Here is a 13,416-nt window from a genome sequence, read left to right as displayed (position 1 = left end):
AAGAGCTATTAGCCATCAAATCCGCCTTTAAGGCTTGGCGGCACTATCTTCTTGGTGCCAGGCATACTATTACCGTAATCACCGATCACCGGAATCTGCAGTATTGAAAAACAGCCAAAGCCCAATCATCGCGACAACTTCGATGGCATTGTTCTTTGGCGAATTCGATTTCGTGATCACTTATTGACCAGGCTGCAAAAATGGCAAAGCAGATGCCTTATCCCGAATAGGGATGGGAGAAGCATATGCAAACCCGGAACTGGTGCCAATAATTCCCGAGCAAAGAATTCTTGGCATAACTACTCTACAGACACTAGAAGATATTCATTCAAAAATCCAACAACTCTTCGATCCAGCAACCCTGCAGGACTGGGTAAAGAAAGGCCCGGACTACTCAGTCATCAATGACCTACCTTACTGTCAAGGACGAATATTTCTACCACACAAGGAAATACAAGAACTAGTCGTCTCCAATTACCATGACACCCTGATGGAAGGGCACCCAGGTATTGCAAAAACTTAAGCGAAAATTAAGAGACAGTTCTGGTGGCCCACTTGGCGAAAAGATGTAAAGTCATTTGTGATGTCTTGTGGCATTTGCGCCCAAAACAAAAGCCAGAAGAAAAAACCTGCTGGCCTTTTACAACCTTTGGATATTCCACCTACCCCATGGCACACCTTGTCTTTAGACTTTATTACAGATCTACCTCCATGTAATGGATTTAACACCATCCTAGTTATTGTGGATCTTTTTTCCAAGACGGCCCACTTTATTCCTTTAAAGGGGTTACCTTCTGCTTCGATTCTGGCCAAGGAGTTCCTCGAAAACATTGTTGGATTACACAGATTCCCTTCCGTATTGGTTTCTGACCGAGGTAGTCAATTTATCTTGCATTTTTGGAAGAAATGTTGTCAACTAGCACAAATTGACGTGAGGCTATCAACAAGTCACCATCCCCGGACCGATGGTCAGACGGAAAGGACCAACCAGACCCTTGAATAGTACCTACGCTGCATGCTACACCAGACCGAAAGCAATTGGAAAGATATTTTATGGATTTCCGAGTACGCATACAATAACTCTGTACATTCAGGAACCGGACAAAGCCCTTTTTATACCATATATAGACATCACCCTCGAACCTCAGAACTTGATTCCCCTCAGCACTTAGAAATGCCCGCAGTTAGTCATTTGCACTCTACTATTACACAAGCCTTTAAGGAAGCCACAGAACATTTGAAACAAGCAAAAAAGAAATACAAGAAAAATGCTGATCAACATAGAAGTGAAACTCCACAATACCAGATTGGGAATCAAGTTTGGCTGGCTACAAAACATATACCTCTGAAGGGAATTCGGCTTTTAATCCTAGATATTTGGGACCTTACACCATTAAGGCCATTATCAACCCGGTGGCCGTCAAATTGGAATTACCCTCTAATATGCAAATTCATCCTGTCTTTCATATTTCACTTCTAAAACCAGTTCAACCAGGGACAAGATTAACCAAACCACCTGAACCCATCCTGATAGACGGAGAACCTGAATTCGAGGTAAAACATATCCTGGACTCCAAGATGATTAAATCAAAACTTTTTTATTTGATCGATTGGAAGGGCTACGGACCACAAGAAAGATCATGGGAGCCTAGCGACCACGTTCATGCACCTCGGTTGGTGAAAAGATTCCATCGGAACTTCCCAGACAAACCGGGGTTAGGGGAAAGAACAACTTTAGGAGGGGCCTTGGGGGGGAGTGCTGTCATGATGCCTACCCCCGGGCATCAGGACCAAGGCCCTCAGCTCTGGGAGCAGGCATCCAGACATTTGTTTAAACCTCAGCAGCCCCGGCTAGGGGCTGTCTGGGTTCAGTCCTGGCGCCTTGGGCGCCAGGCTCATCATAGAAATCAGTCCTGGCGCCATAGGCGCCAGGCTCATAGACTTTACTTACCTGATGCAGACCATGCTGCAAAAGAGTTCAAGCCTACATGAGGCCTGGATGGGACTATTTTGTTACAGGGACTATTTTTTACTCGGGCGTGGCTCTAGGGAACTTCTTACCTGGAACTACTTTGGAGGCTATTTAAACCACACCCGAACAGCAGCACATGCTTCGCGTTATTCTGCATCCAGCAGCATGACGCTCACCGTGCCTGCAGCCAGTATCCAGTCTTCTGCCACGCCCGCGTGCCTGCAGCCAGCATCCAATCTTCTGCCACGCCCGCCTCGAATCCGTAGCTCCTAGAATAAAGAAGAAGAAAAGGACAAGGTTAGAAAACAAACTTATTTCAAATTCCTCACCTAATTCCAGAACCATTTCATCTCTGGAACTGGAAAGTGCATCAGTCCTGCACGCGTCGATTCGCCAGCTCCAGCACGGCGCCATACTCACCAGTTCTCACAGCATCTTTCGATCCGGCACTGTCTCCATAATTTCTTCGCCGTAATCCGGCACCTAGGGGACACAAGAAAAAACAAGGTGAGCCAAGGGAATCAACAAATACAACCTCTTACCACCATAGACTTACCAACGGCGGTATTATTCTATAACTCTCCAAATTTTCATATGCCGCATCTGTAAAGAGGGAGAAAAACAACACGTTAACGCATGCAATAGTTACCGGACAGCGTTGGGTAACACAGACTCCTACCTGAACGCCAGCAGCAGCTACGAGACCTTCTTCTCACAAACTCAGTTACAACTTAAGGACGGAAGGGAACAAGAGTGAACATCGGGCACATTGAACTCTTTGAACTTGATACTTACCAATCCCGCCAGGGACTTCAGAGTCAATACTTACCGGAACTCTCCCAACGCCTTCAAACCAGTGAAGTAACTGGTATCTACGCGCCCCTGCAAGACACGCAGGATGGAGAGTTCATCTTTTACGAACATAAGGTGAGGTTACTAAGGGGATATCGGAGGTGATTAGTGGGGGAGAGCGAGAACAGTTGAGAGGCCATCACTAAAACCCACAGGTGGTTAATCCCTGTCTCCACTTGCAGGAAAATACTTCTTCGGGTCCAGCAGACAAGACTAGGCAGGCCAGTCCAGACAGTCATCTCTGCACTACGCATCACGTTGAAGGAGACCGCAGCTGTCCGGGTCCGATCGACACCCCTGTGGGGTCCAGGTGAGCGTAACAGACAATGCCTAGGGGGACGCCCCTTTGGGAAATTGTTTATGCGGACTTTGGGTCCACCACCATGGGCACCCACTTCCTAGTTCTGGTCGACGAGTACGCTAGGTACCCCGAGGTGGAGTTTGTGGACTCTGTGGTGTTTGAGCATGTCGTGGTGGCCGTGGAAAAGGTGTTTGCGGCCCATGGTTTCCCACGCACGCTGTGCTCGGACAACGGGGCGCCCTTCCAGAGCGAACGCTTCTCGGAGCTGATGGAGAGCTATGGGGTGGTGCACAGGAAGATCATGCCCCTCTGGCCCCGGGCCAATGGTGTAGCAGAACGGCTCATGAGGACTCTAAATAAGACCTTTAGAATTGCTCAGGGGCAGGGGCAGGGGCAGTCACTCCAGAGAGCCCTGTACCAGTTTTTGAGGGTGTACCGCACCACGCCACATGCATCCACTGGAGTGGCCCCGGCTGAGGCATTTTTCAAGCGGTGTCCTTGGGGTTTGCTACCGGAGGTAGGAGAGAAGAACCTGGGGTGATTAATGACCAACAGGTCGAGATGGACCGGCGGCTGAGGATCAAGCAAGAGAACGTTCAGAGAGGGCTTCGCCCGCAGCGGCTGGAGCCAGGCGATGAGGTCCTCATTCGGAATAGGCATCCCCATGGAAAGCTCTCCCTACCGTATGAGCCAGAACCGCTGGATGTCGTCGCAGTCCGGGGATCCATGGTGACTGCATCGGATGGACGGTCTGCAGTAACTCGCAATGTGAGTTTCTTCAAGAAACTGCAGGATCCAAGAACTGATCCACCTCCTGATCCAGACCCAGGAGAGATCCCTGAGGACGAAGGGGAAACACCCTGTCTGCCTGAGTCCCCGGCCCGGGGCATGCCCGTGGACAGATCACTCGTGCCGGAGGTGAGCAGGAGGTACCCCCAGAGGGCTGGGCGAGGGAAACCTGCTCACCTCAGCGATTACGTTTTGGGTCACCTGGCTGTTTGTCCTAATGATGAGACCTGTTAAGTAAGGGGACCCGGGTGGATGTCAATAAAGGGGTGTTTTGAACATGGAGTTTCGTGAAATGTTAAGTATTCATGTTGATTTGGTTTGCAGTGTCTAGTACTAGTATTGTTATTGTTCTCCTGGAAAAAGGAGGAGTGTGGCGCTGCCAGATGACTGGGCGCGCATGCGGCGGCGTGACGTTGCATACCAACGCGTGCAACATAAATAAACGGGGTGTTCCCGGCCGCATCAGAGCGACCGGGAAGCCCAAACCGAGAGGACGTCTCTGAGTGAATCCTTTGGGGTCTGGGGCTTGCGGAAGGCGCTGGGGGGTCCCGACCAACCCCCAACACCTGTGATGTGTGTATGTTGCCCCTAGGACCTCCGTGGTCTGGCCTTGCCCCCCGTACCTTAGAAGGGGACGCAGACACAGGTCTTAACTTCGCGGGTTCCTAGCGCGCGCTAACTGTGCTCGGGTAGACGGGTAGGCACACTTTATTTACTTGACATGCGTGACAACGAACGTTGCCATCGCGTTCTTGTGACACTGTCACATTCCTCCATTTTTATAACAAAATCAAACACAGCCTTTTGGTGTAACTTACTGTCAACAGGACAGACACATGGGAAACAACAAGTCAGCACACAGTGTGCCTAACTTGGGCAATACATGGAAACGCAGATTGGCCTCAACTCGAGTCCATGAGATAGTCCTTGAACCGTGCAGGACACTGCCGGCCTTCACGGAGGGGATACCGTCTCTACATTGCGTTCTCTCCCCCTTCTCTTTCCAAGTCGCCTTGTGCAGGTTGTGGGTCTCCAGTATCTTCTTCGAGGGGCTGCTCTCTGTCCACAGTCTGGGCTGGGAAGACTTCTCCTTGTGGATCCATCCGCTTTTCCGCCCCTCCAATCTTCCGAAAGAAACATTAATTTCTTGTCAGCACCCTTCACTGAACCGCTGCGGTCACCATAGACCCTTTTACCTGGGTTACTCCCATTGGCACCGGTTCATAGTTGAGGGACAGTTTTGCTTCGGGATGGCGGTTTCTCACCAGTACCATGTCGGCCACCTCAATGTCCAGAGGTTTGAGCCGGCATCTGACATTCTCCCATTCGTTGTGCACTTGCCGGTGTTCTGACGTCGTCTGGTCGTCGATGATGCCTGGCGTCTCCGGAATGAGCCCTCTTGGGCACCTGTTGAAGAGGGCATCTGCTGGGGGTACTACTGTAGATTGCTGGGGGGTCCTCCGGTACTCCCTGAGGAACTAGTACAGGGTTCTCTTCAGTTCTCCTCCCTGCTCTTGTGCTATGCGGAATATCTTATTGAGCGTTCGCATGAAGCGCTCAGCTTCACCGCTAGCCCTCGGCCATCCAGGCGTCACTTTCCTGTGCGTGATGCCGCCGTCTGCCATGAATTCTGCGAACGCTCCTCCCTGAAATGGTTGGCCATTGTCGGAGCAGATTATTCGTGGGAATCCATGGGTGGCAAACAATGTTTCCATCACTTGGATGACCTGTTCGCAGGACGTTGACTCCACCAGCTCTACCTCTGGGTATCTTGACCACTGGTCGATCATTACCAGAAAGTGCATTCCTCTCCCTGTCGATCCAAAATCCACATGCACTGTGTCCCAGGGGTCGTTGCTTCTCGCCATTGACTCAATGCTGGGTTCCTTGTTTACACAGGCAGGAGCCTGGCACCAGACACACCTGCTGACGTACCTATCCACCCTTGTCTCTAGCCTGGGGAACCATACCTTGGGGCGTAGTCTTGCCTTCATCTTTGCTGTGCCCCGGTGGCCGCAGTGGGCTAGCTCCACCACCCTCTCCATGAAGGTTCTTGGAACTACTATTTGGTGGCCTCTCAATAGCAGTCCTTCCCCAGTCACTGATAGTTTGTGTCGGACTCGCCATAGCTGTTCCAGCTCACGTTGAGTTTGATTGTCTCTGCGAGTGGTGTTAGACAATATCGATCTCCAATCGCTACCCTTGATGGCCTCTTGTTATGTTATGTTATGTTATGTTACTTTGCATTTATATAGCGCCTTATGTACCATTGGTATGGTCTGAAGGCGCTGGTAGGTTGAACGCCCTCGGGAACCGAAGTTAAAGTCAGTAGAGAGAGTAGAGAGAGTCCAAGGTGCATGTGAGCACCGGTTATGTGTGCAGCTGGTGTGGCATTCGTGTAATAGCTGCTTCTTAGCGGTAGGTGTGGTGGTTGAGAGATCAAGAGTATGTGTTCGTTCTGGCAGGATTTATCCAGGCCGATTGTGGCTGTGTTAGGCCTGAGGAGAACCCCTGGCTGGGGTGTGTGTAACCAGCAGTGTTTATTTAGAGTGATGGGGAGTATGAGGCAGATGTTGGTATGAGAACAGCTATACCGAATGGTGTCATAGTATCTCTGTGTTCTAGTTGAATGGTGGTGTAAAGAAGAGAGTAAGCGTGGTGGTGTGATATGATGGGTTACATGCTCTTTCAAACATTCTATGCGCTACAGTCCGCTCCACGCACTCCAGTCTGCTCCACGTACTCCAGTCCGCCCCATGCACTCCAGTCCGCCCCACGCACTCCAGTCCGCTCCACGCACTCTAATCTGCTCCACGCACTCTAATCCGTTCCACGCGCTCCAATCTGTTCCACGCTCTCCAATCCGTTTCACGCTCTCCAATCCGTTCCATGCAGGTAGAAACTTTGCACAGAAGGGATATTTAGGCACGCTTCAAACCTCAAGTTTTGCACAGAGAGGCTATTAGGTACACTTTTAGATTCAACTTTACACAGAGCGGAAATTAGACACTGTTCTAAATTCAACCAGGGTGGACTATTGGGCGCCCTTCTAAATTCAACCAGGGCACGCTATTAGGCACCCTTCTAAATTCAACTTTGTACAGAGAGGCAATTAGGGAATACTAGTCAGTTGAACTAGGGTACGCTGTTAGGTACGCTTCTAAATTAAACTTTGCACAGAGAGGATATTAGGGACAATTCTATATTCACCAGGACACGCTATTAGGCATACTTCTAAATTCAACTAAGACACGCTATTAGGCACACTTCTAGATTCAACTTTGCACAGAGAGGCTATTAGGGACACTAGTCAGTTCAACCAGGGCACGCTCTTAGGCACAATTCTAAATTCGACTTTACACAGAGGATATTAGGCACAATTCTAAATTCAACTTTACACAGAGAGGATATTAGGCACAATTCTAAATTCAACTTTATACAGAGAGGATATTAGGAACACTTCTAAATTCAACTTTACACAGAGAGTATATCGGCACATTTCTAAATTCAACTTTACACAGAGAGGATATTAGGCATAATTCTTGAATCAGCTGGAAACATTTGTCCTCCCTTGAAGCCTCCGTGATCTCCTCGAATGTCAGGGCCACAGGCTGTGCTGTGTCCACCGCCATGCGGACGTGCTCTTCACTGTCTCCGGTCGTTGTTGTCTCACGATCACTGCCGTCCCTGGGATGACGTGACAAGTGATCTGCCGGGTTGTGGGTTCCCGGTCGGTAGTTTAGTTTGACTCCGTATTCCATGAGAGCAAGCATCAACCCCTCAATCCTCAGGGGTGGTTTTGATGAGGAGCCTGCCAGTATAGGAAGTAACGGTTTGTGTTCGGTGATCACGGAGACAGGCTTACCGAGAATGTTTATATGGAAGTGTCGACAGCCCCATAAAACTGCCAGCGCCTCCCTCTCAATCTGTGAGTATCTCTGTTTTGTTGCAGTGAGCGTCTTGCTGGCATAGGCGATGGGTTTCATTTGTACCTGGGTGTTTGGCTGGAGGAGTACTGCCCCTAGCCCAACTGGGCTGGCATCCACAATTATTTTGGACTCTTTTCCCGCATCAAAAAATGCCATTGTTTCATCACTCGTGAGCGCTTTCTTGACGGTATCAAACGCCTTTTGTTCAGCCTCTGACCACGTCCAGGCGGTGTCTTTCCTGGTAAGGATCCGAAGGGGCTCTGAGAGGGTTGCCAAGTTCGGGATGAATCTCCCGCAGTAGGGCACCATGCCGAGGGACTTCCTGGCCTCCAAGATGTTTTCTAGAGGATTTCGCCTCTTGAATGTCTCTGACCTTCTGCGGGTCTGGGGAAATGCCTTTGGCATGAAAAACAAACCCAAAGAACTTGATACTGTCCTTAAAGAACTCGCACTTTTCACGGTGCAATGTCAACCCCAGCCTTTTGATCCTTTCCACTGTCTTTTCCAGGCGAGTTAAATGTTCGGTCTCGGAAGTAGCATACACCAAGCTGTCATCACTTAAGTTAATTACACCCTCCAGGCCAGCAAGGGCACCCCTGATGATGTTCTGAAAAACCTCGGCCGCCGAGGAGTCTCCGAAGCTCAGGCACTTGTATTGCTACAACCCCTGATGGATCGTGAAGGTCATTATATAGCGCAAGTCCAGGTTTAGTTCTAACTGGTGGTACCCAGACCGCAGATCAAGTTTGGAGAACACCATGGCCCCTTGTAGTTCCCCCACCACATCATCCAGTGTTGGCGTGATATGTCTCTCACGTTTTATGGCAAGGTTTGGTAGCCTCATGTCCACGCAGATGCGGACCAACCCTGGCTGGTTCGGTTTGGCTGCCACCAGAATTAGGGATACCCAAGGGGTGGGGCCTTCCACCTTTTCAATTATGTCTAAGTCAACCAGGTTTTGTAGTTCTTTCTCTGGTTGTTCCATCAGGTGGAATGGTATGCATCAATGTTTTAGTGCTGTTGGGCGCACAGTCTCATCAATCTGGATCTTGATGGGTTCACAGTTGAGCTTCCCAACTTCTTGGAATAGTGTGGCGAATCTCTTCAACATGTCGCTGATGTCTTCCACATGTACCGTCAGTGCAAAATGGACAAGTCCCAGCGCCTCTGATGCAGCACAGCTTAAGAGTGAGTGAGGTCTAAAGTCTGTCACGAAGAATCTCGCTCGGATGGCCTTTTCTGCATGGGTAACTCGGGCTATAAACGCGCCTCGGAGGGGTAGTGGTTGGATCCTTCCAAATGAAAATATTTTGGCGCCTGCTTTTCCTAGCACCAGAGGCCCTCTGAGTGTCTATCAGCACCAGAGTCAATGGGCCTCATTACGACCCTGGCGCTCCCGTAATGAAGGGGGGCGGTACGGGACCGGCCCCCTTCATTACGGGAACACCTATTACGAGTTTCCCTTTGCAGGACCCGGATCACACATCTGGTAAAACCAGACGTGTTTTCCGGGTCCTGCGAGGGGAAGATGGAGGTAACAACGGGACACTTGTAATGTGCCCGTTGTTACCTCCCTCCCCATTCCCATTGAACCCTATGGGGGCTCAAATGGGAATGGGGAATGGTTCCTGCAAGGAGGAATTACCGGGTCCTCCTATGTCGGAATGACCCGGTAAGTCCTCTTTGCAGGAACCCGGTAATGGAGCCCGGTTTGGAGGCAGCCATGGTGCTAAAAGCACCATGGCTGCCTCCAAACTCGTAATGAAGCACACTGTCTCACAGATCACCACTGTGCACAGGTGTTGTCTTCTTTTCTTTTTCACAAAGTCGAGGCTTGATATAAAGAAGACTTCTTCCTCCTCCTCCTCTTCCTCAGCCAATTCTAGGTTCTGCATCTCCTGTTTGACCGCCGCCACCTGTCTTTGACGTTGCGGCGTGTCGCCACCCACTCTGCTCAGCCCTCTTGGGATGGTAACAGGAGCAGTAGCGCGACACATTCTTGCAAAGTGTCCTGCGGCTCCACAGCGCCCACATGCCCTCCCCTTTGATGGACAGTAACCAGCATGAGGGAGATCGTAGCCACATTTGGGGCATGGCAGTGATGGCTTGGCTCTTCTTGGGGGCCATCGGGGTCTTGACAGCTGGCGCTCGATGGTCACAGGGATGTCATTTAGGGGTCCCTAGAGGTCGCAACTGCGACCTCTGAGGTCTGCCTTGTGACCTCTGTGGTCTCCCTTGTGACCTCTGTCTTAAAAAAAAGGAAACAAAACATTTTTTTTTCTTTTTATTTTTGATGATGCAAGCTCCTGGGCTGTGGCCAGCACCATGTGGCTCTTTACTTCTGGAGTGGCTGGCTTTTTTGTTCAGGCCCCTTTAAAAGAAAGAAGAAAAATAAGAACAGGAGTGCCACAAGTCTAACACTTTCAGCACTGACTCTAAATAAGAAAGAATAGGAATACCGAATAATGTGTCTTTCTGGAATTCTATACAATAATTGCAAGATGCTAGACTCATCCAAGGCTTACTTCAGGCACACTTCGGGGGGCGAGTCACTGATTTAGTCTGTTGTTAAATGCCACAACTCAGTCTTTCATCCTTCTGAGGTCGATGAATGAGTACCAACACAGGTTGGGTGATATTGGGTGTACATTTTTTCTATATAAAGCGCTTAAGCGTAAGTGCTATATAATAACACATCATTATCATTTGCTCATGGACGTCTGCTTGCATTCACAGTAATGTAGTGATATGGGCCTACATACACTGATCTTAACGATACATATGGCGATCCATTCTTGTATGAAATGTACATCACATTATAGTGATATCGTAACCATATTTTTCGTAGTGTACAATGCTATGTGATGCCACTTTCTGTTTTGTCAACGGGTGAAAGGTTGTGTTCCATCGCTTCCCGTGATATCACTTCGGGGCGGGGTCAAAGGACATCACTTCCTGTGATGTCATCAGGGGGTCACGGGTCGTGTGATGTCACTTCCGCTACCCCTGGAATTTTGGTGAAATGACGTCCATGGATGGTCGCCTAATTGCACAAACTTCTTCTCCTTTTAGAGACTTCACCGCTGCGTCCATCCTGGTGGCGCAACTGTCCGCGAGTTCATAGGACCTCTGCATCTTGAGAATGTGGGCTAGTGTGAGCCCTGGCTCACGGAAGACTTGTATTCGTAGTTTTCCTGAACTGCACCCTTGTATGAGTTGGTTGCGAACCATGCCCTCTTCCTTCTCCCATTGGCACGTGTTCGCTAGTTGGTGGAGCCTCCTACAAAACTGGTCAAGTGACTCCTCTTCTCGCTGCTTCTCGCTGCACATTACAAATCTTTGGAAGTCTTGATATACCAATGGCAGGAAGTGCTCCTTGAGGACGTCATTCGCAGCCTGGTATGAGTTGTCGGCGGGAGCAAGGGATTCAAAGATGCGATGTACCTCAGATCCAGTGGCGCAGATGCGAGTCGCCCCCTTTGCCTCGTCATCAATCTCCCCCGTTGCTTTAAAGTACATTTCGAGTTTTTAATCCACAGTAGCCATTTTGGCCCTAGCTTAGAGGGGGGCCCGACGTGTCAAACTCTGGCATCTGGTCCAGTGTGCTTTGCTGACTGGGCGCTCTTCCTCCTTGCGGGGCTCCAACAGCACATTGGGCAGCTCCATCGGCGTTGCTCATGGTAGAATATCGCACAAGCACCTCTCACACACGTGCAGGCTGCAAATCTGCACTCTTCGGTGGACCTCTGTGGCGTTGCCACCGCCCAGGCACCCTCTCCAAGGCCGCAGTATGCACCTCCAGGTGTGGCTCGCCGGTATGGATTTGTTCCGGGCTCACACTTCAGGAAGACGGTCGCTGTCCCATGGGAGGAGTTTATCTCTGTCTCCCTGACAAGGATGGAGGAAAAGAAGAAGGAACCATATTTATTGTGAATGGGGGCCCCACTGGCCTGAATCTGTGGCCCCTCTGGCCTATTCAGAAGATTTTAGCCCTTGTATGCTCCAAAAATGGATCCTTATGGCGCACAAGCACTCCGCATGTGGAGCCGCAACCATAGATCCCACAAAATGGCAGTGGAATTCTCCCTGCGATGTCGAACGTTCCTGGCAGGTGTCAGAGAACAATACTGATGGCCTGTTCAGCTGTTGGAAAGTTAGCACTCTGCCCAGAGCCATCCTCGTCGGCAGTGTGATGTGTGAATGTTGCCCCCAGGACCCCTGTGGTCTGGCCTTGCCCCCGTACCTTAGAAGGAGACGCGGACACAGGTCTTAAATCACGGGTTCCCGGTGCACACTAACTGTGTTCGGGTACGTCCACTTTATTTACTTGACGTGTGCGACGGCGAACGCTGCCGTCGCGCTCTCTTTACACTGTCACATTCCCCATCCCGTACCCTCTCCCCATGTCAGCCAATCGGAGACACTTATATTGGGATAAGAACAAAGACACAGCCCACATAGGAGTGTGTATCTCACAGAGAAACTAGTCCAGAAAAGATACTGAATTAAGCGGTTCCCTAATGAGAGAGGAACTATATTTGAAGTAGGGGCCTGACAAGTGTCTGGCGTGGTTTAAGAATCTGAGTAGCAGAGGATGCTTTAAAAGTTGTGTGGTCCTATGTGAATAAACAGGTTGAGTTTAGTCGTACCTTCTGGGGAAAGGGGCCCACTGCTATAAGGCCTCCCGTTGCACTGTGAGCCCCCCCCCGGCCAACCGGAGACTCAGCATCCCGTCCAGGCTCCACATGTGCTCTGGTGAGCCCACGTGACGCACCCCCTTTATTACTTTCCACATGCGACAGAGTTACGTCACTCCACTGTGTGTGTCTCTTAAAGGGACAACACACTCCTCCTTTTTCATAACAATAACATCACAAAACCACCAAACACCTTTCTAACGGAACCAGTGAAACTGTCTCCAGCAACTCCCGGCTGCTTGACTCCGGGGCCCAGTACATTGTCATTCAGACGGGCAGGTCTCTCCCTCCCAGCTCGCTAGGCATCCCGTCTGCCCCCTTCACAGCTCTGCCTCTCCTCACCTGCATCCCCTCTATACAGGGGAATCTGAGATCGGTCAGTCCCACCAGCTTCATCAGGTTCTTCGGCATAATCTCTCCCCGGACTGTCCCCGGCCCTGCATCCTTTCCCAGTCCTCATGAACTGTTCTGCTTCGCCGTTGGCTCGTGGCCAAACCAGAGTCAAAAATTGGGCAAAACTCTCCCCTTGGAAGGGCGGTCAGTTGTACGAGCACGGGGTCTGGTGCAGGCCATAGGTTGCAAAGATCTTTTCCAGCGCCACTGCCACATTGTTGAGTGACACGGAGTCCAAGAATTCGACTTCTGGGTACTTTGACCATTGGTCCACCACCACCAGGAAGTGGACGTCTCTCCCTGTGGACCCGAAGTCTGCGTGCACCGCTTCCACGGCCTTGTCCTTCGAGGCATTGACTGGATCGAGGTGTCCCTCTGCACCTGGCACCACACACAGCCTGCTACAAACTCCTCTACCCTCCTTTCCAGGTCCGGAAACCACACCTCCAGCCATAGTCAGGCTTTGGTCTTGGCCGTTCCTTG

The sequence above is a fragment of the Ambystoma mexicanum genome, chromosome 1q, assembly GCF_040938575.1.
Source record: "Ambystoma mexicanum isolate Mex_15411 chromosome 1q, UKY_AmexF1_1, whole genome shotgun sequence".
In the NCBI taxonomy this organism is placed as follows: domain Eukaryota; kingdom Metazoa; phylum Chordata; class Amphibia; order Caudata; family Ambystomatidae; genus Ambystoma; species Ambystoma mexicanum.
The sequence above is the reverse complement of the archived record's forward strand: the minus strand, read 5'-3'. Positions refer to the sequence as shown.